The 22,481-nt window shown below is 35.7% G+C and overlaps 1 protein-coding gene across 10 annotated transcripts in view; it reads left to right on the top strand.

Annotated features, from left to right (window-relative positions):
* Positions 1–14,805, top strand: part of LOC142341563 (protein phosphatase 3 catalytic subunit alpha-like) — a 126,702-nt gene extending 111,897 nt beyond the window's left edge. For 9 of the 10 annotated variants that reach the window (XM_075392601.1, XM_075392600.1, XM_075392599.1 and 6 more), the window contains one exon: positions 12,278–14,805. The gene's annotated coding sequence lies outside the window, so the exon portion shown is untranslated. Of the gene's footprint in view, positions 1–11,736; positions 11,926–12,277 lie in introns of all 10 variants that reach the window. The other variant, XM_075392594.1, reaches the window with a different exon arrangement.
* Positions 14,806–22,481: the final 7,676 nt, after the last annotated feature.

The following is a 22,481-nucleotide window of genomic DNA, read 5'->3' as shown; positions in this document are numbered from 1 at the left end:
AAGTGATTAGAGTTGAAGAAGGTTAAGCCGGGTTAGTTTCCACCGCTTAAAGGTTCAGCCGGGTTAGTTTCCACAGCTTAAGCAAGAATAATTTAGGACTTGTTCCTTGTTCTTCATTTAACTTTCACGTTTGACTGACGCGAATTACCTCAATTACGGTTTCAACTGAATGGAATATAGAATTCATTCCACATTTATTTACGCAAATACAGTCATTAACAAAAATTAGAATAAAAAAGTGCAAAAAGCAATAAAGCCCCGGTACTAAGACTTAATGGTTAAAAATTAAGTGAATTGAGTGTCGGAGGTCCTCTAAGTATACTGCTAGTCGCTTTTAGTAATGAACTTTTGTCCTCCAGTTTTAAGTCCTGATTCATCATCCTTATCGAAACTAATGAGACTTCGGATAAAATTTTTGACACTTTCATTCAGCTTGATATCACCTTTTTTCAAAGATTTTAGTAGTATTCGTGGGTACATGGTGGTTTTTTGGGGACAGCTTGGTTTTTACAACCCGAAAATTGGAGTGTATTATTGGTGCTCTGTCTTTTTGTAAGATGTTTGCACACCTTCTTTCATGACTTTGAGCTTTCAAAACGGGATAAACAGGTAAAGCTCAGCTGGCATCAAGTTTCATTAGAGGCCTTATTAGTCTTCAAGTGCTTAGAGTTGAAGAAGGTTCAGCCGGGTTAGTTTCCACCGCTCAAAGGTTCAGCCGGGTGATTTTCCACCTCTTAAGCACGAATAATTTAGGACTTGTCCTATGTTCTTCACTTAACTTTCACGTTTGACTGACGCGAATTACCTCAATTACGGTTTCAACTGAATGGAATTTAGAATTCATTCCAGATTTATTTACGCAAATACAGTCATTAACAAAAATTAGAATAAAAAAGTGCATAAAGCAATAAAGCCCCGGTACTAAGACTTAATGGTTAAAAATTAAGTGAATTGAGTATCGGAGGTCCTCTAAGTATACTGCTAGTCGCTTTTAGTAATGAACTTTTGTCCTCCAGTTTTAAGTCCTGATTCATCATCCTTATCGAAACTAATGAGACTTCGGATAAAATTTTTGACACTTTCATTGAGCTTGATATCACCTTTTTTCAAAGATTTTAGTAGTATTCGTGGGGACATGGGTGGTTTTTTGGGGACAGCTTGGTTTTTACAACCCGAAAATTGGAGTGTATTATTGGTGCTCTGTCTTTTTGTAAGATGTTTGCACACCTTCTTTCATGACTTTGAGCTTTCAAAACCGGGATAAACAGGTAAAGCTCAGCTGGCATCAAGTTTCATTAGAGGACTTAGTAGTCTTCAAGTGATAAGAGTTGAAGAAGGTTAAGCCGGGTTAGTTTCCACCGCTTAAAGGTTCAGCCGGGTTAGTTTCCACAGCTTAAGCAAGAATAATTTAGGACTTGTTCCTTGTTCTTCATTTAACTTTCACGTTTGACTGACGCGAATTACCTCAATTACGGTTTCAACTGAATGGAATATAGAATTCATTCCTCATTTGTTTACGCAAATACAATCATTAACAAAAATTAGAATAAAAAAGTGCATAAAGCAATAAAGCCCCGGTACTAAGACTTAATGGTTAAAAATTAAGTGAATTGAGTGTCGGAGGTCCTCTAAGTATACTGCTAGTCGCTTTTAGTAATGAAATTTTGTCCTCCAGTTTTAAGTCCTGATTCATCATCCTTATCGAAACTAATGAGACTTCGGATAAAATTTTTGACACTTTCATTGAGCTTGATATCACCTTTTTTCAAAGATTTTAGTAGTATTCGTGGGGACATGGTGGTTTTTTGGGGACAGCTTGGTTTTTACAACCCAAAAATTGGAGTGTATTATTGGTGCTCTGTCTTTTTGTAAGATGTTTGCACACCTTCTTTCATGACTTTGAGCTTTCAAAACGGGATAAACAGGTAAAGCTCAGCTGGCGTCAAGTTTCATTAGAGGCCTTATTAGTCTTCAAGTGCTTAGAGTTGAAGAAGGTTCAGCCGGGTTAGTTTCCACCGCTCAAAGGTTCAGCCGGGTGATTTTCCACCTCTTAAGCACGAATAATTTAGGACTTGTCCCATGTTCTTCACTTAACTTTCACGTTTGACTGACGCGATTTACCTCAATTACGGTTTCAACTGAATGGAATTTAGAATTCATTCCAGATTTATTTACGCAAATACAGTCATTAACAAAAATTAGAATAAAAAAGTGCATAAAGCAATAAAGCCCCGGTACTAAGACTTAATGGTTAAAAATTAAGTGAATTGAGTATCGAAGGTCCTCTAAGTATACTGCTAGTCGCTTTTAGTATTGAACTTTTTCCTCCAATTTTAAGTCCTAATTCATCATCCTTATCGAAGCTAATGAGACTTCGGATAAAATTTTTGACACTTTCATTGAGCTTGATATCACCTTTTTTCAAAGATATTAGTAGTATTCGTGGGGACATCGTGGTTTTTTGGGGACAGCTTGGTTTTTTACAACCCGAAAATTGGAGTTTATTATTGGTGCTCTGTCTTTTTCTAAGATGTTTGCACACCTTCTTTCATGACTTTGAGCTTTCAAAACGGGATAAACAGGTAAAGCTCAGCTGGCATCAAGTTTCATTAGAGGACTTAGTAGTCTTCAAGTGATTAGAGTTGAAGAAGGTTAAGCCGGGTTAGTTTCTACCGCTTAAAGGTTCAGCCGGGTTAGTTTCCACAGCTTAAGCAGGAATAATTTAGGACTTGTCCCTTGTTCTTCATTTAACTTTCACGTTTGACTGACGCGAATTACCTCAATTACGGTTTCAACTGAATGGAATATAGAATTCATTTCACATTTATTTACGCAAATACAGTCATTAACAAAAATTAGAATAAAAAAGTGCATAAAGCAATAAAGCCCCGGTACTAAGACTTAATGGTTAAAAATTAAGTGAATTGAGTATCGGAGGTCCTCTAAGTTCACTGCTAGTCGCTTTTAGTAATGAACTTTTGTCCTCCAGTTTTAAGTCCTGATTCATCATCCTTATCGAAACTAATGAGACTTCGGATAAAATTTTTGACACTTTCATTGAGCTTGATATCACCTTTTTTCAAAGATTTTAGTAGTATTCGTGGGGACATGGTGGTTTTTTGGGGACAGCTTGGTTTTTACAACCCAAAAGTTGGAGTGTATTATTGGTGCTCTGTCTTTTTTTAAGATGTTTGCACACTTTCTTTCATGACTTTGAGCTTTCAAAACGGGATAAACAGGTAAAGCTCAGCTGGCATCAAGTTTCATTAGAGGCCTTATTAGTCTTCAAGTGCTTAGAGTTGAAGAAGGTTCAGCCGGGTTAGTTTCCACCGCTCAAAGGTTCAGCCGGGTGATTTTCCACCTCTTAAGCACGAATAATTTAGGACTTGTCCCATGTTCTTCACTTAACTTTCACGTTTGACTGACGCGAATTACCTCAATTACGGTTTCAACTGAATGGAATTTAGAATTCATTCCAGATTTATTTACGCAAATACAGTCATTAACAAAAATTAGAATAAAAAAGGGCATAAAGCAATAAAGCCCCGGTACTAAGATTTAATGGTTAAAAATTAAGTGAATTGAGTATCGAAGGTCCTCTAAGTATACTGCTAGTCGCTTTTAGTATTGAACTTTTGTCCTCCAATTTTAAGTACTAATTCATCATCCTTATCGAAGCTAATGAGACTGCGGATAAAATTTTTGACACTTTCATTGAGCTTGATATCACCTTTTTTCAAAGATATTAGTAGTATTCGTGGGGACATCGTGGGTTTTTGGGGACAGCTTGGTTTTTTACAACCCGAAAATTGGAGTTTATTATTGGTGCTCTGTCTTTTTGTAAGATGTTTGCACACCTTCTTTCATGACTTTGAGCTTTCAAAACGGGATAAACAGGTAAAGCTCAGCTGGCATCAAGTTTCATTAGAGGACTTAGTAGTCAAGTGATTAGAGTTGAAGAAGGTTCAGCCGGGTTAGTTTCCACCGCTTAAAGGTTCAGCCGGGTTAGTTTCCACAGCTTAAGCACGAATAATTTAGGACTTGTCCCTTGTTCTTCATTTAACTTTCACGTTTGACTGACGCGAATTACCTCAATTACGGTTTCAACTGAATGGAATATAGAATTCATTCCACATTTACGCAAATACAGTCATTAACAAAAATTAGAATAAAAAAGTGCATAAAGCAATAAAGCGCCGGTACTAAGACTTAATGGTTAAAAATTAAGTGAATTGAGTATCGGAGGTCCTCTAAGTTTACTGCTAGTCGCTTTTAGTAATGAACTTTTGTCCTCCAGTTTTAAGTCCTGATTCATCATCCTTATCGAAACTAATGAGACTTCGGATAAAATTTTTGACACTTTCATTGAGCTTGATATCACCTTTTTTCAAAGATTTTAGTAGTATTCGTGGGGACATGGTGGTTTTTTGGGGACAGCTTGGTTTTTACAACCCGAAAATTGGAGTGTTTTATTGGTGCTCTGTCTTTTTGTAAGATGTTTGCACACCTTCTTTCATGACTTTGAGCTTTCAAAACGGGATAAACAGGTAAAGCTCAGCTGGCATCAAGTTTCATTAGAGGCCTTAGTAGTCTTCAAGTGCTTACGGTTGAAGAAGGTTCAGCCGGGTTAGTTTCCACGCTTAAAGGTTCAGCCGGGTTAGTTTCCACCGCTTAAACACGAATAATTTAGTACTTGTCTCATGTTCTTCATTTAACTTTCACGTTTGACTGACGCGAATTAACTCAATTACGGTTTCAACTGAATGGAATATAGAATTCATTTCACATTTATTTACGCAAATACAGTCATTAACAAAAATTAGAATAAAAAAGTGCATAAAGCAATAAAGCCCCGGTACTAAGACTTAATGGTTAAAAATTAAGTGAATTGAGTATCGGAGGTCCTCTAAGTTTACTGCTAGTCGCTTTTAGTAATGAACTTTTGTCCTCCAGTTTCAAGTCCTGATTCATCATCCTTATCGAAACTAATGAGACTTCGGATAAAATTTTTGACACTTTCATTGAGCTTGATATCACCTTTTTTCAAAGATATTAGTAGTATTCGTGGGGACATGGTGGTTTTTTGGGGAGAGCTTGGTTTTTACAACCCAAAAGTTGGAGTGTATTATTGGTGCTCTGTCTTTTTTTAAGATGTTTGCACACTTTCTTTCATGACTTTGAGCTTTCAAAACGGGATAAACAGGTAAAGCTCAGCTGGCATCAAGTTTCATTAGAGGCCTTATTAGTCTTCAAGTGCTTAGAGTTGAAGAAGGTTCAGCCGGGTTAGTTTCCACCGCTCAAAGGTTCAGCCGGGTGATTTTCCACCTCTTAAGCACGAATAATTTAGGACTTGTCCCATGTTCTTCACTTAACTTTCACGTTTGACTGACGCGAATTACCTCAATTACGGTTTCAACTGAATGGAATTTAGAATTCATTCCAGATTTATTTACGCAAATACAGTCATTAACAAAAATTAGAATAAAAAAGTGCATAAAGCAATAAAGCCCCGGTACTAAGATTTAATGGTTAAAAATTAAGTGAATTGAGTATCGAAGGTCCTCTAAGTATACTGCTAGTCGCTTTTAGTATTGAACTTTTGTCCTCCAATTTTAAGTACTAATTCATCATCCTTATCGAAGCTAATGAGACTGCGGATAAAATTTTTGACACTTTCATTGAGCTTGATATCACCTTTTTTCAAAGATATTAGTAGTATTCGTGGGGACATCGTGGGTTTTTGGGGACAGCTTGGTTTTTTACAACCCGAAAATTGGAGTTTATTATTGGTGCTCTGTCTTTTTGTAAGATGTTTGCACACCTTCTTTCATGACTTTGAGCTTTCAAAACGGGATAAACAGGTAAAGCTCAGCTGGCATCAAGTTTCATTAGAGGACTTATTAGTCTTCAAGTGCTTAGAGTTGAAGAAGGTTCAGCCGGGTTAGTTTCCACCGCTCAAAGGTTCAGCCGGGTGATTTTCCACCTCTTAAGCACGAATAATTTAGGACTTGTCCCATGTTCTTCACTTAACTTTCACGTTTGACTGACGCGAATTACCTCAATTACGGTTTCAACTGAATGGAATTTAGAATTCATTCCAGATTTATTTACGCAAATACAGTCATTAACAAAAATTAGAATAAAAAAGTGCATAAAGCAATAAAGCCCCGGTACTAAGATTTAATGGTTAAAAATTAAGTGAATTGAGTATCGAAGGTCCTCTAAGTATACTGCTAGTCGCTTTTAGTATTGAACTTTTGTCCTCCAATTTTAAGTACTAATTCATCATCCTTATCGAAGCTAATGAGACTGCGGATAAAATTTTTGACACTTTCATTGAGCTTGATATCACCTTTTTTCAAAGATATTAGTAGTATTCGTGGGGACATCGTGGGTTTTTGGGGACAGCTTGGTTTTTTACAACCCGAAAATTGGAGTTTATTATTGGTGCTCTGTCTTTTTGTAAGATGTTTGCACACCTTCTTTCATGACTTTGAGCTTTCAAAACGGGATAAACAGGTAAAGCTCAGCTGGCATCAAGTTTCATTAGAGGACTTAGTAGTCAAGTGATTAGAGTTGAAGAAGGTTCAGCCGGGTTAGTTTCCACCGCTTAAAGGTTCAGCCGGGTTAGTTTCCACAGCTTAAGCACGAATAATTTAGGACTTGTCCCTTGTTCTTCATTTAACTTTCACGTTTGACTGACGCGAATTACCTCAATTACGGTTTCAACTGAATGGAATATAGAATTCATTCCACATTTACGCAAATACAGTCATTAACAAAAATTAGAATAAAAAAGTGCATAAAGCAATAAAGCGCCGGTACTAAGACTTAATGGTTAAAAATTAAGTGAATTGAGTATCGTAGGTCCTCAAAGTATACTGCTAGTTGCTTTTAGTGATGAACTTTTGTCCTCCAATTTTAAGTCCTAATTCATCATCCTTATCGAAACTAATGAGACTTCGGATAAAATTTTTGACACTTTCATTGAGCTTGATATCACCTTTTTTCAAAGATATTAGTAGTATTCGTGGGGACATGGTGGTTTTTTGGGGACAGCTTGGTTTTTACAACCCGAAAATTGGAGTGTTTTATTGGTGCTCTGTCTTTTTGTAAGATGTTTGCACACCTTCTTTCATGACTTTGAGCTTTCAAAACGGGATAAACAGGTAAAGCTCAGCTGGCATCAAGTTTCATTAGAGGCCTTAGTAGTCTTCAAGTGCTTACGGTTGAAGAAGGTTCAGCCGGGTTAGTTTCCACGCTTAAAGGTTCAGCCGGGTTAGTTTCCACCGCTTAAGCACGAATAATTTAGTACTTGTCTCATGTTCTTCATTTAACTTTCACGTTTGACTGACGCGAGTTATCTCAATTACGGTTTCAACTGAATGGAATTTAGATTCATTCCAGATTTATTTACGCAAATACAGTCATTAACAAAAATTAGAATAAAAAAGTGCATAAAGCAATAAAGCGCCGGTACTAAGACTTAATGGTTAAAATTTAAGTGAATTGAGTATCGTAGGTCCTCTGAGTATACTGCTAGTTGCTTTTAGTGATGAACTTTTGTCCTCCAATTTTAAGTCCTAATTCATCATCCTTATCGAAACTAATGAGACTTCGGATAAAATTTTTGACACTTTCATTGAGCTTGCTATCACCTTTTTTCAAAGATTTTAGTAGTATTCGTGGGACATGGTGGTTTTTTGGGGACAGCTTGGTTTTTACAACCCGAAAATTGGAGTGTATTATTGGTGCTCTGTCTTTTTGTAAGATGTTTGCACACCTTCTTTCCTGACTTTGAGCTTTCAAAACGGGATAAACAGGTAAAGCTCAGCTGGCATCAAGTTTCATTAGAGGCCTTAGTAGTCTTCAAGTGCTTAGAGTGTTGACGCTACTGGGATGGCCATAATTCAAGGTTAAAGGGTCATTTTCAAAGAGTTTTTGAGCCGATAATCATTCATTTTTTTGCGTTTTTCTTTCGAATTTTTTTTGGACCAGTCTAAAATTGAGGTTTGTAAAATTTGACAAAGGTCTTTTGCAAGACATAATTAATTTTTAAGATCACTTTAAGACCTATATGTTTTGGTACTCCGAACATATAAACTCAAAAATTTATACTAATTATTACTATTTTCAAGGTTTGGAAATTGTGATTTGTTTTGTTTTCAGCCCTAGGTGTCAAGGAACCTCCTCTAGGGTTTGATAACAGGATACTGCATAGTTTCGAGTGGTAATGCTCTGCCTTTAGTGGCAAACAAAACTCTTTCAGGGGTTGTGGGTGAGTTACTGATTATATTGAATTGTATCATATCTGGCCTTCATGGTAAAAGCTGTAGCAATTTTTAGTTGATTAGTTTGTTTGATTATTTTCATTTCTTATCTACTATTTTGTCTTTTTGGCTGGGATTGATCTTCTGGTCGAGAATATAAGTTCTCATTTTTCATTCAATTTTTTGGATTGTAGTTCAGGACTTGTCCTGCTATGTTTTTATTTTAAAGTCTAGTGGTCTCTTAAAGGACTGGTGGTCAATGTGTTTCAAGTCCATGGAAGGCCAAAAGTGTCTATTTTCCGGTAATCTGCCGTCTATGTTCTTGAAATTTAGGTGATTTTTAAATGTTGCCCGTTTTGTTGTTCTGCTACTTTTTGTCTTTGATGGCAGGGGTGAATGGCTCTCTAATGAGGCTAAGTTATTCTGATTTGTTTTGCAATTTATGGATTTTTCAAATAAATATAGGCAATTTTTGGTTCCTATGTTTTGTAGCGTTGTGGGTCCCTTTCATTGTTCTGACACCTTTTCTCATTTTTGACAGCAATCGTTGGCTCATGCACATTGTGTAAAGATTTTTTGAGGTTAACGTCGTGGGACCTAATAGGTTTTTTCTAACTTATTTTTACATATTTTTCTAAAATAGAAATGAAGGAAGTTCGAGATTTTTTGCAGTGCTCTGTTTAATTCAGTGGACTTCTTGGTATATGGATACTTTATTAACAGAAAATATTTTGCTAAGAGTTCTGAAAGTGGTGTCTTCAATTCGTTCGAATTGTAACACGGACTTGTTGCATGTTGTTTAATTTCTTTTTTCGTTTTACATAAGTCACCACTTTCGCGCGAACTCCACATTCACATGAATGCAGTTGAGCGGAAAATGCTAAATTGAAAGAAACCTAATAAACCAGAAAGCGCGGGCTCTAAGACTTAATGGTTTAAAACTTAGTGCATTGAGTTATCAAAGTTCCCTGCTGTGTACTGCTAATTGTCATGAATATTAATCCATTTGCCCAGGCTGAAATTAACCTATTTGTTTAAGACCACATCGTGTAGGATATCAGTGTTCAATGGTGGCCACGAGCGAATGAAGCCGCTTTATGCGCTCTCCTTTTCTATTTAAAATATTTGGGTTTTATTGGTATTCTCTCTTTAATAATAACTGTCAGCCTCTCAAATGTCTTTTACAATGGAATATTTTGCTGGGCCATTTTGTTATATAGTGGTATATAATCTTTGATGACATTATTTGAAGTCCCCCTTAGTGAATTTTGTGTTTTTAGCTGAAGAAGGTGGTGTTTTTTTTATAATTTGAACTTTTTCTGGTCGAACATTGAGCTGTTATTGAACGTTGACTTCTGTTTTCGAACATTGGACTTTAATAGTAGTGTTGTTACTAGTTATAGATTCTATATGAGCTGCTGGTAATATTGAAGGTCGAAAGGTCATTTTAAAGTTTTGCAATATCAGTCCCTTCTCCCTATCGAAAATAAAAACTACAAAACCCCCATCTAACCACCCACATTTACCTACCTCCACCGCAATCTACCTAACCTCCCACTCACCCACCTACCAAAACCCCCAAACTACCACCCCCAGCAACGAACCCCCCCCCCCCACACACACACACACCCGTCGTACCTGGAAACAACCCGAATGCCTGCGCATACCCCTCAACTAAGAATTGTGTATTTTAAACACTTTCTATTGCTTTATTATGCTAACAATTTTTTTGTTTTAGCTCGTCTTTTTATAAAATTTTGATGTAGATGATGTTAGTTTTGCGATTATATTGTACGAATCTTTTCCGTTATTCTACCGGCTGTTTTCTAGTGTAAGTTTTTGCTCGGCCGATTTTGTCTCGCTACTTTTCAACATAAGAACCGGAGTTTTTGTCATCAATCGGAAGCCGTTAAGTTGCCGATCAGCTCCTAAAGCTTTAGGCTTTACTAGTTTCTAAGTATGCGATTAACCGAAACTGTATAAAATTGCGTGAAGGGCGGTTTTTTAGAATTTTGAGCGCCCTCCTTTAGTTCTCCCCCAGTCATTCATCTGTCCACGCTTGCAGCACTTCAACACCCCCGCGTCCAGGCCCACAACCTCGTCCATTCCCCCTCCATCTCTTATCCCTATCCGCGCACGCTTGACCAGCCCCTCCAAACTCCACCCGAAACCCGCCACTCCCTAATGCCAGCATACCAAAACGCCTAGCTTACTACCAACGAAGGCAACCGTTCGCCGGTCATTTGAGAGCAATTCACCCGACGTTGGTCGGTTTTATGTGGTCATTTTCGTGTTTTTTTTTACTGCAAGGGGCATAGATCAATTTTGGATAAGTGTGGTTCCTGGCATAGATTTACAGTGTTGCTAACATGAAGAACAGAATCCATAGATCTTCTCGCTAATATTTCCATTTTCCAGTTTTTGTTTTCTATCCTTGTCTTGTAAGCGTCAAGCAAAATTTATGTTAGCTGCCACGTAATGTGCTCTTATTTTTAATTTAAGAGAGATTGATTGTCTATACTTCAATGCCATAATTTAGCTGAAAATTTGAGGTTTTTGGCTTGGTTTGTTCAACTATTCAATGTTCATATTTTTCACGCATAGTTTTTGATTACCTCACTTGTGATGGAGTTTAGGATTTATTAATTCATCAGTTTTAGGCAGTAGAGTGAGTAGATATTAGGGCAATGTCAAGAAAAACGCAATAAACGTATGCCCTGTCATTTCAAGGTTATCAGAGTTTATTAGAGTGAGTACTTTCTGGTATTAGTATTGAGCTTATTGAGTTTAGGAGCCGAATAATGTTTGAGTAATCTAAGTGAAACCGCACCAAATCCCGAACACTTTTTGACAATTATAAAAATCCTGCCATTTTTTTGTGTTATAATCATATTTCCCGTCATCTTGTCTATGGTACTGGCATCTAACGCTATGTTTTTGAAATTTAATATTCAAATATTGATAGATTTTGAAATAATAATAGTTTTTTTGGAGCAAACGGTAATCTGTCGGAAGTTTTTACTGGTGTTTTGTTTAATTCAAACTCATAGCTGGCTGTCGAAAGTCCAATAAATTCAGTTTCAAGGTCAATTCTATTATATGCTTTATTTATCCGAGCATACTAAGGAGATACCATGTCTTTGCCATCAACTTTAACTCCTAGTAGATCATTTAGTTGTAGGCCAATTGGGTTTTATTTTATCTGCGTTTTTTAAAAGTTTTTTTGCTGTCAAACAAAGTTTGTTTCAATTATGTGCTCCTGCTGTTCTTTTTATGCGAGTTTTCTTACTTCCGACTTTTCGTGTGACTCTTTTCATCTGACCATTTGACTTTTTGAATTCAAAAACGGGATTAAAAGGGAAAGCCAGGAGGACATTAAGTTCTTTTAGAGCCTTACGGCTCTCTAGTATTTAAGTAGGCGATTCACCGAAGCTGTTTTAGAGATATATTTTCATGGCGTTTGAAGGGTGGTGCTGTGTTTGACGCTCTTCCCACTTCAGCCCCCTCATTCCTACCGGTATCCCCGCACGCTCGCACTAGTCCGCACTTATCATCACGCACTCAGTTGCGTCACCCCCTAAAGCTAACCTCCCTAAGTTGCAGCCAGCTACTGACGAAGCCAAACGATTGCCAGTCTGAGAGCAGTTCGCCCGACGTTAGTGGGATTTGCTTTAATAATTCGGGACTTTGTTTGACAGTTTGCATCTGCGTTTAAGAAAGTGTTGATGAGTCCAATGGTTGTGCCTAATTATTGAGCAAACTTTTTAGCTTTTTGAACAAAATTTTAAGAATTTTTTACTTGTCTGAAAACGGAGAATTGAAATAGGTGCGTTTTGTGGAGCCGTGATTATTTACTTGGAAAAGTTGATTAGTTTTCTAGCAAAATATCACATTTTCTAAACGAGTGGAACTGACCGATAAAAGCTTCTCCTCTTCCTCGAATTTGAACAAACTCCTAGTGGAAATTGCTATTTTGAAAACCTTATTACCTCAGATAATTGTTTCAGGCACAATAGAAAGCTTTCAAGGGTGCAAATTGATGTTCAAAAAGTGGCTTTGTACTGTCATGCTATACTCCGTGGACCAATGCTTTACACAGTTGAAATCTTTCTCAGCTCCTATCTGCCTCTATTCATAGTTTATGGACAAATGTCAGGCGGCAACGATCTTGCTTTTACCACCGCTCATGCAACAGTTTAAAAGATTCAATTTGGCGTTGCGTTGTGTTGTGTTGTCTAAAAAGTGGATACGATGCTTATATCGCTAGTGCTTCGTACGTCGTTGATACTTACTGATGTGATGATGGCTCTGCTACCGTAACTAGATAGATTAACAAAATCAAATTCATTCCAATTTACACTTGTGCTCTTCTTCAGTTTCAGTTCTCTTTGAGCCCCAACCCTGTTGCCCCCCTAACCCACCCACCCGCCAATCAACTCCAATTCTTTCATCTCCTCTCTCCTAAGCTGCTGCTGTAATTGATAGGTTGTTGACATCAAGCGAACACCCCACCAAACAACAAACCTCCCGAAATTGTATGAGCTCACTTTGTTATATCCTTATTTCGGTTTCGTTTCTTTATCACCCAGAGAACTTTAGTTTATTACTCGTATTTCTTTCTCTATCTCGCCAATTTTATTGTCTTTTCAATTGCGCTTTCTCTGCTCTATCTCTTTTTCACACTCTGCTAGCTAGCTGTCTGTACTATATGCAAAACTAGCCAGTAAACAAGAAGAACAACAGCTCTTGGCCGCATCGATTGAACAAGTTCTATCCTCCGACTAATTAGTTGTCAGGTGCTGTTGGAATTAGAATTTAAATAACCTTAGGAATCACGCAAGCAGTTTCTAATTTATCTTTGATTTCTCCCTACTACCCCTTGTTGTGTTATAGCTTAGAGAATATTCCTATTCTTGCAATGCAATTATTACAATTTGAATCAACTTAACCTCTTCACTGATTATTACGTATAATATCGCGTTTATTGCAAGTTTACCCGAAACTGACGTGGCTGTGCGTATTTTGCCATTCGATGATACAACATCCAAATTGTAGCATGTTAAGTTCACCGAAATTTACAAACTTAAATCCTACCACTCCGAAGTAAAAATAGAACCATATTTTTTTCGTTTTAACGGTACAAAACATCTGCGAGTTTCTAACGAGTTAGTAGTGAGAGCTTGGTCGCGAATGTGTGCGTGTGTCTGTGGGTATTCAATTAAAAGACGTTGGGGACTGGCTTGGAGATTGTGGGTTAGCGTAAATCGCCGCTGATTTTACCTCTCGCGACTTCATGTTAGCTGTTAAATTACTCGACAGTTGCGTATATGGTATTAAACGGGCATAAATTATTACTTATCAGTGGTTAGAGCTATGATTGTTGTGGAGCAATGTTTTGGGGCAGTAAGGAAGCAGTTTTATACAGAAAGATGTTGCCGTGAGGCGAAACAGTGTTTGGGATGCCAATTTTGGGCCTAATTCGCAAATTTACAGTCCGTGTCCCACTGATGCCAGAAAAATGATCCAAATCCACAAACCACCTGCACACAGACGCAACGCACAGATTACCAAGTTAAACTGGGATGAGAGTAAGTTGGCATTGAGGCGCGTTAAGTATTCCATTGGAGATCCTGTCAGCAAAGTAATGAAGTTATCCACCCTAATCAGTAGTTATCTCAGAGGAAATTTGTTATTAATAAGTCAATGATCAGATTTTATGGAGATGAACGGATATTTTGGATATCATGTCCTTATATTTTTATATTACGCTCCTCACTATTTTCACTATTACCTACAACTTAAAAAAACCGACACAAACAGCATTATTACATTAATACAGTCAGTAAAACTCAATGACACCGGTGCGTTGTTCTCTGCTGCACGGGAACAACGGGACCTCCTTAAATGCTTTCCTGCCGCCGCAAACACACAAATACAATTATTAGTAGTATCAAAATCAATTAATTGCTACCTTGGATTGTTTGATGTTGTTTTATACTCTTACCCAGCCTACACAAACAATTTCTACCTTTTCGTCTTATGTTGTTTGCTACCGATTACGTCAATTTCGAACATGATAAATACACAGCCTGTGATTGATGTCACTGAATCGAAACGAAGAAGCTTTATGTAACAACCATTACAACTTTTATGCTGGATTTTTTCAACTCCTTTCTTTCTGATGCATCACAATCGCCGACATGAGTAATGAAGCGAGATTTCAAACGGCGAAAAATTTGCTACTCTGTCAATAAATGCGAACGAGGGAAAGCCGTAGAAAACATCATCTGTAAAAAGGCTTACTATCTAACATGACTCACTACTGCTCCAGAGGGGCGAGTTTGAAGAACTTTTAGCATTAACTTAATTAAAATGGTTGAATAATTATACTATTGTTTTTGTTTATCACAATTTAATAAATAGACAAATATCTTTCCATGTAAATTTTGTATCAATGAATTAATAATAAATGTTCCAGCTGCCGCTCGCCGCTACAGTTTATGGTTGTCTTTGATCAAATTCAATTTCTATGCCACTCACGTTTTTGTTAGAGCGCATCCAACTGCACTGGATTTCTGATTTAAAAACGCAGATCCAACAAAGCGATTTCTCGAATGCATTCGTAAGCCGCTAAGCCGACAACTTTCAAGTGTCTACTTTTTACTTTGAAAGTTCCCGTTGATTAGGGGCTACGGAACTGCAAACTTGGAGGACAGATGAGTTTCTTTAGTGGGACACAAGAAAACACGGCAATGAACACGATTTTACTGTCTGATGAATGGAATAAATAGAGTACTTTGCATTAAATAAAGGGAGATTAAGATGAAACCAACTCCACGCTCCCTCGTTTCAGCCTCCCCCTCCCCGTACTTCAAATAAGCGTACGTTACCTGCAGGCGTCGAAAAAGGCCCAGAATTGAATAAATAGATTATGCATTAAGACGTAAAGTGATCTGAACCGAAGTTGAAAACAAATGCTTGTCTTGAGTTGTAGGTAGTTTGAGAGTTTCAAAGTATCATAATTGCCTGAATAATCAATATGCGTCTCAGTAAGGTCGCAAATTTTGGATAAAAAAGGGTTGGTTCTCGGCTTCTTTTTGAAATCAATTTCAAAATTTCTTAGGTTCATAGAACTAGGCAACTCGTGTGCTCTGTGATGCACAGAGTATTCCAACGTAGTGCACGGGAAAAATCAGTCCTTTGCAGCGGTAGCTATAAAAAATGATCTACAATGGTTGGATCGGAGTGCCCCGAAGAATCTTTTGGGGCACTTTTTTGTAACGGTTGTTGAATTTAGGACATTTATTATAGCTGCGAAGCTGTAAGCTGAGCGTAGCTATATTGCGGTGCTCTCGGTTTTTACAATTCAAAGAATTTGAATTGTATTGGGGCACTGTCTTTTTTACGACTCGAAGAGGAGTATTGGAGAAGTCCTTTTTTTAATCAATTTTATTGGAGTGATTTTTGAAGCGGGAAACGAAACGCGTAAAAAAATTTGGAGTGATTTTGGCGCTTTTTGAGAGAGCGAGAAATTGATGTGTGAAAAAAATTTTCTCTAAGCGAGCGAAACTTTAGTTCACGTGCGGCATTTTAAAGCAGTTTTTTTATTTATTTTGGTTGAGGTTTTGTTATGATTTTGTTTTAATTTTAGGCTGGTTTCGGTAGTGGTTTGAAGCTTTCTGGAAATTAATATGAATTTTATGATAATTCGGAGGATTTTAATGTATTTTTTCTGATTTTCGGTCTAATTTTTGCGTTTTTTAGAAGATGATGTTGTTTTACTGGCTCAAATGGGTATTGAAGAAACCCCTTCTATTTGAGCAATTTTATGATAACAATTGGTTACAGTTTTGTGGGTAAGAATCATTTTTTGTTGAGAAATATGACAAAAAATGGCGGAAATTGGAACTATTTTTCTTGCAGTTTTTCGATTTTTTTTTCTGTGTTTAGCTAAGTTTCTTTGCCTACTATGACATGCTTATTGTTTTGCGAGCATCTGGATACCATATTAGCAGAAGTGAATTTTTCTTTGGATTCATATGTTTTTGGAATATTAAAACTTTTCCAGTTTTTCAGGGAAAGTTGTTTTTAAGAGCTTTTTTTCATAATGTTAGCCTAAAAAGTGATTTTTGTAAGTTCTAGTTGTTTTGATGAAGTTATTTTGGCAGAGACAGTTTTTTCGGGATCTCAATTTATAACAAAATTTGATCAGATTTTTAATCGTATTTTAACAGATTTGATTTTATTGTTTTCACATTTTTGTTTTTTGATTTTGTTTCAAGATAATCATAAATTAGTGAAGGCACGTTTTGTTTGATGAGTAGAGTAGTTAGATGGCGTTTAAATGGATTTTCTCTTTGAGTCGTTTCCGGAATTCTTCCGGCTATGTTTTTTTAAGATCTGTTCACACATTCTCATGATTTTTGAAGTCAAATTGGAGTGGTGATTTTGGTCACGCCGAAACAGGAAATGGAGCGAAAAAGCGAGTGGTTTTGCGGCGTGATTTTTTTTCGCTTTAATTTTAAAGTAGAGTAAGCAAACGGTGTTTGAACAAAAATTCGGTTTCTCGGTAGTGGTTTTTTGTTCACATGCGGCAATTTCACTCTGATTTTAACTATTTCGATTTTTTGGATCGGATTTTTTTCTAAATAGTTTTCCCATTCCATTCACATCTAAATCTGGACCTAGTTTTTTGTTGGAATCAAAATTACATATCTCAGTAGTGGTTTTTTGTTCTCCCTAGCAGCATTTTGACATTTGTTTTTTTTTTTCGTCTGATTTTTTTAGAAATGGTCTCATTGTCCGTTCTAGGTCTAGTTGTTTTAGTCATCGAAAATTTTTTGAATAGTACGTCAGGACTTGTCCTATGTTTTTTGTTTCGTCATCTGACGCTCTTTTATCGTTTTACATTTGTTCACACGGCAAAGCTGAAAAAGTCAAATTTTCTGAATAACTTCTGCCTCTCACTAACGGCATTTGCGCGCGTGACGTCATTTCTCACTCGTTTTAGCGAAGGTTTTTAGGTTAATTGCGTGATTAGATTTTGATCATACGTGACTTACCTCACTCAATAAATTGACTTTTGCACTTTTTAATTTTGAATTTGTTTAAGGTCAAAGGAACACATATGTCCAGTAAAGGTCCCTAATAAGAGGCTTCTGTGGAATGAATTTTGACAAGCTTTATTAATTTATCGCTGAATGTTTTTTGAGCGGTGTTGATTTTTTTTCAATTTAGATCTGTATCTGTTTCTATCTATTATATGGCACGCAGGTCTGTTCTTTCGCAGCTATTCCGGCTATGTTTAATGATATTTTAAGGCATTGGATTTTTTTTTTCCTTAAATTTTCTTTGTAAGGATTTCTAATTTGGGTGTTTTCAACTAATTTACGGGTTTTGAATTGCTCTCGAACAGTGAATAATTATATCAGTCCCGCTGATCTTTATTGCAAATTTTTGTACTGCCGCTTTTTCCTCTTTTTACCGGTTTTGTACCACCGCTTTTTTTGTCTGACAAAATTTTCGTGACTTATTGTCTTTAGTGGCAGGATAAACTTGAGAAGCCCGGAGTCATTGAGTACTTGAGAAGTTCTTTTAAGAGCCCAGCTTTGTTTCCGATTCATTGAAACTTGAGGAGACAAATTCAGCTCCCAGCTAAAGTTTGTCATTCCGGCAATCTGCCGGCTATGTTTGGCCATATAGTGGGTTTCATTAGTATCTTAAATAAAAATTGTTGGAGCTTAGGTGGCTCTCATTTCTGGATCTCGTTGTGGCCCAATTGAATAAACGCAATGTTTTTTGTTATCGAATTGAATTTGTAATTAAAGGATTTTGAAGTGACCCTAAATGAGTTATTTTAAAAAAAAATTGTGATTTTTTTTGTTTGTCGAATAAATTACCCTTCGCCAAGTTATTAGCAACATCTTGGTCTTTGTTTTTTTTTAAATAAATTACGATTTTTGGTTTCAAGTGCTTTTTCATTAATGCCAAGAAAAATGCCAGAAAATTGAAAGTCATTCGTCTACTTAATACTTCGTAATTGATTTTTTGCCGCATTCATAGTGCAGTTGAGAAAAGTTTTTCATGGTATTTTAAAACATTTCTAATGAATGAATGACGAAATGATAAAAACAATACCTTACTAATCCTAATCAAAGCCATTCTTTCAAAACTAACTTAATGTCAAAAATCTTCAGAAATGAAAAATGGGTAAGAAAATCAGTTTTCCACTTTGTTCCCAACCCAATACTGTGGCAGGTTCAAAATTTTTTTTCGAATTTGAAGCTAACATAGAGCTCTTGCAATTTATGGGGCTCAATTTTTGCTTGTTTATTGCACTTGAGTTGAAGCCTATTGTCGAACAATTGGGTGTCGTTAAAATGAAAAACCGTTGTATGCAATGCAAATCGTGAAAGGATTTCTCAACGAAATTTTGTAACCAAATGAAAAATATTTGACAGATTGGTTTCACTAAATACAAGCTCCTACTTATGCAAATTCTAAACAAGTTCTAAAAAAGTAGAACGCAGTTGGAGAAAAACAAAACGAAGCATTCAAAAATTCTAAAACGCTTTTCCCTAGAAATTCAAAAGGCCTTGAAACTGTTGAACAAAATCCATCAGTTCCCTGCAAAAAAATGAAAGCAATTCAAACACGTGGAGAAAAAATTTAAAGAAAATTAGAACAGAAAATGGAGATTCTAAAAATTTTTTTCTCAAAGTTTTTTGAATCAAAAAAGTATTTTCATCGAAGAATTTTGATACCTCGTACACTAATAAGGATTACCAAAATAAGAACACTTATCAAATCTTAATTTCTCATTTTAAAAAACACCAGCTAATTGGTCAATAATTACATCAATTGGAATCTCAGAAAACCCTCTTGAGTCTTGGGTCCAAACGAACAAAGAGAGCAAGACAAACATCTCAATTAACGTTGAAATTAATTCATAGTCTTGTTTATTTTTTATGAATTTTGCGTTATTAATTTTAAACCGGTATTGACAAACAGTTCAACGTAAACCCGTTGTAGGAAGAAAAAATTGGCTTACGAGAAATGTTTTTGCTAAAGGTTCTCGATATTAACCCAGATTTTAGACTCTTCCCGCGTGAACTATGGGTTCCCTTGCTTGAAAAATATTTTGTAAAGAGAATTGTTGGCAGTGGCTGTGGTGATGGTGGTGATTGAGAGAAAGGTGTGCTGGAAGATCTGTGTTTTTTAGTTTTTTATTTGAATTTTAAACTCAATTAGCTTTCAGATGTTAATACATATCTGTTTAGAATTCGTAGAAAATTGTTAAATTTTGGCGGGCGAAAAGGAAACAAACATTTTGCTCCAACAAATTGATATGAGATCTTAGACTGGGCAATAATTTGTATTTGAAGAAACTCTGCAACTCGACAACCCTTGTCCTATAACTTTTTGACAATAAATGTTGCCGATTGAGTCTATGAAAAAAAATCTGAAAGTTTTCCATCATTAATTTTGCTTATCAAGGTCTGCAAAGTTCCAAAAAGGATCATTTTTTTCTGAATAAAAATAAGTTCAACAATTTGTTAAGCTTTTAATAAACTCTGTGTATTTAGCTGACTCGAGTTGTGATTTTCGTTTCAAAATAGCCGCTCAATGTATAATAAAAAATAGTTGTAAAGAAAGAGTTCTTTATTGTTCTCAAACAAAGTTTTTGGCAATTATGTTTGTCTGATAGTTTTTCGACTTCAAAGAGTTGCTAACCAAAGTTTAGTTTTACCTTTTAATTTAGATGAATTTTTGAATCTGATTTTTCTGCTATAAATTTGGCAATTTTTTTTGAATGCTCTGTCTTTTTAGTGACTATTTCTTTATTAACGCGCATTAATGGCAAGACTAGTTGTAATTTCATTAAGGTTTTTGCAATCAAAAACATTTCAGGTTGTATTAGAGAAATTGTTTGCACTTCTTATGTTTTTTGCATTTTTATGTTTTGCACTTTCTGTGTCTTTAATGTCAGTTGTAGACAAGTAGGATTCGAACTAAAGCTTAAAAAGTGATAGATTCCATTTAAGTTCAAACAGTTCATGTGATCATTGTTTGGTTTTCAGAGGATAGTTCATCGTTTTTTTAAAGTTCGATGATATTTTAAATAATCTTGTTTTGACTATTTTATTATTCTATTTAGAGCTTTCTGACCTAGTCTTATTAATCAGCTTGCTAACTGGTTTTTCAATGGAGCGAGGAAGAAGCGAGTAGCCCATTTGATGCTTTCTGTTGCTACGCATCGGCTTTTATGACTCTGACAAAATGTCTGTTCAAAAATATCAGTAAATTTTTTATCTCTGCAACCAATGTAACTTTCTTTAATTTAACACAAAATTATTCAGCAAAGTGGCCTTGTGCTCTCACTCATGGTCATTATAAGTTGTCGCATATGTTTTGATTTTCGAACTTTGACCAATTTTTCGTATCGTTTGTGGTATTTTAGGTCCTTAACATTATTTTGGGTCCTTTTGGAGTCAGAGACAGTTTCTTTTGTACATCTGCCTTGATTTTGTTTGCTAGATTACGGTTTCAACGTCTTTGTCATTGTTTGATCGCAAATTGCTTAGTTGAATTTTGTTTTTTAACGTTTTTATCGTTCTTTTACAGAGGAAAGACTCAGTTTCAATAGATGTACATTGCTTCTTGCAGTGAAAGTTTTGAAGTCATATAATTGATGGTGACCATTTTCTTGACTTTCAGAATACTTTTGATCGAAATTATCATTGTTTTTTTAATTTGTTCTTTTTCTTCTTCGTGTGAACTTGCATTTTAGTGTCATTAATCACAGGTATCAACTTCCATATATAGCAAACATTGGTATTTCTATTACTGTTACATTTAACTGATGGTTTTTTTCACAGAGTGTGTTTTCGCAAAAACTGAGAGTTTTTATTGCAGATCAAAATTTTTAGTTTTGTTCGTTTTTTTCGCAGTTCCTTCAGAAAGCGGCCTCACTGATGATCAAATGAGGCCCAATGAATATATATATATATATATATATATATATATATTCATTGGGCCTCATTTGAACATCAGTGAGGCCGCTTTCTGAAGGAACTGCGAAAAAAAACGAACAAAACTAAAAACTTTTGATCTGCAATAAAAACTCTGTTTTTGCGAAAACACACTCTGTGAAAAAAACCATCTGTTAAATGTAACTGTAATAGAAATACCAATGTTTGCTATATATGGAAGTCCATACCTGTGATTATTGACACTAAAATGCAAGTTCACACGAAGAAGAAAAAGAACAAATTAAAAAAAAACAATGATAATTTTGAACAAAAGTATTCTGAAAGTCAAGAAAATGGTCACTATCAATTATATGACTTCAAAACTTTCACTGCAAGAAGCAATGTACATCTATTGAAACTGAGTCTTTCCTCTGTAAAAAGAACGATAAAAACGTTAAAAAACAAAATTCAACTAAGCAATTTGCGATCAAACAATGACAAAGACGTTGAAACCGTAATCTATTAAAAAAAATCAATGCAGATGTACAAAAGAAACTGCCTCTGACTCCAAAAGGACCCAAAATAATGTTAAGGACCTAATATACCACAAACGATACGAAAAATTGGTCAAAGTTGGAAAATCAAAACATATGCGACAACTTATAATGACCATGAGTTAGAGCACAGAGCCACTTTACTGAATAATTTTGTGTTAAATTAAACAAAGTTAAATTGGTTGCAGAGATAAAAAATTTACTGATGTTTTTGAACAGACATTTTGTCAGAGTCATAAAAGCCGATGCGTAGCAACAGAAAGCATCATATGGACTACTCGCTTCTTCCTCGCTCCATCGAAAAACCAGTTAGCAAGCTGATTAATAAGACTAGGTCAGAAAGCTCAAAATAGAATTACAAAAAAAATCAAAACAGGATTATTTAAAATATCATCGAACTTTAAAAAAACGATGAACAATCCTCTGAAAACCAAACAATGATCACATGAACTGTTTGAACTTAAATGGAATCTATCACATTTTTAAGCTTTATTTAGAATCCTACTGGTCTGCAACTAACATTAAAGACACAGAAAGTGCAAAACATAAAAATGCAAAAAACATAAGAAGTGCAAACAATTTCTCTTATACAACCTGAAATGTTTTTGATTGAAAAAACCTTAATGAAATTACAACTAGTCTTGCTATTTATGCGCGTTAATAAAGAAATAGTTATTAAAAAGGCA

The sequence above is a fragment of the Convolutriloba macropyga genome, chromosome 6 (genome assembly GCF_964194025.1).
Source record: "Convolutriloba macropyga chromosome 6, txConMacr16.3, whole genome shotgun sequence".
NCBI classification, from domain to species: domain Eukaryota; kingdom Metazoa; phylum Xenacoelomorpha; order Acoela; family Convolutidae; genus Convolutriloba; species Convolutriloba macropyga.
This window is presented reverse-complemented; position numbering and strand designations above follow the sequence as displayed.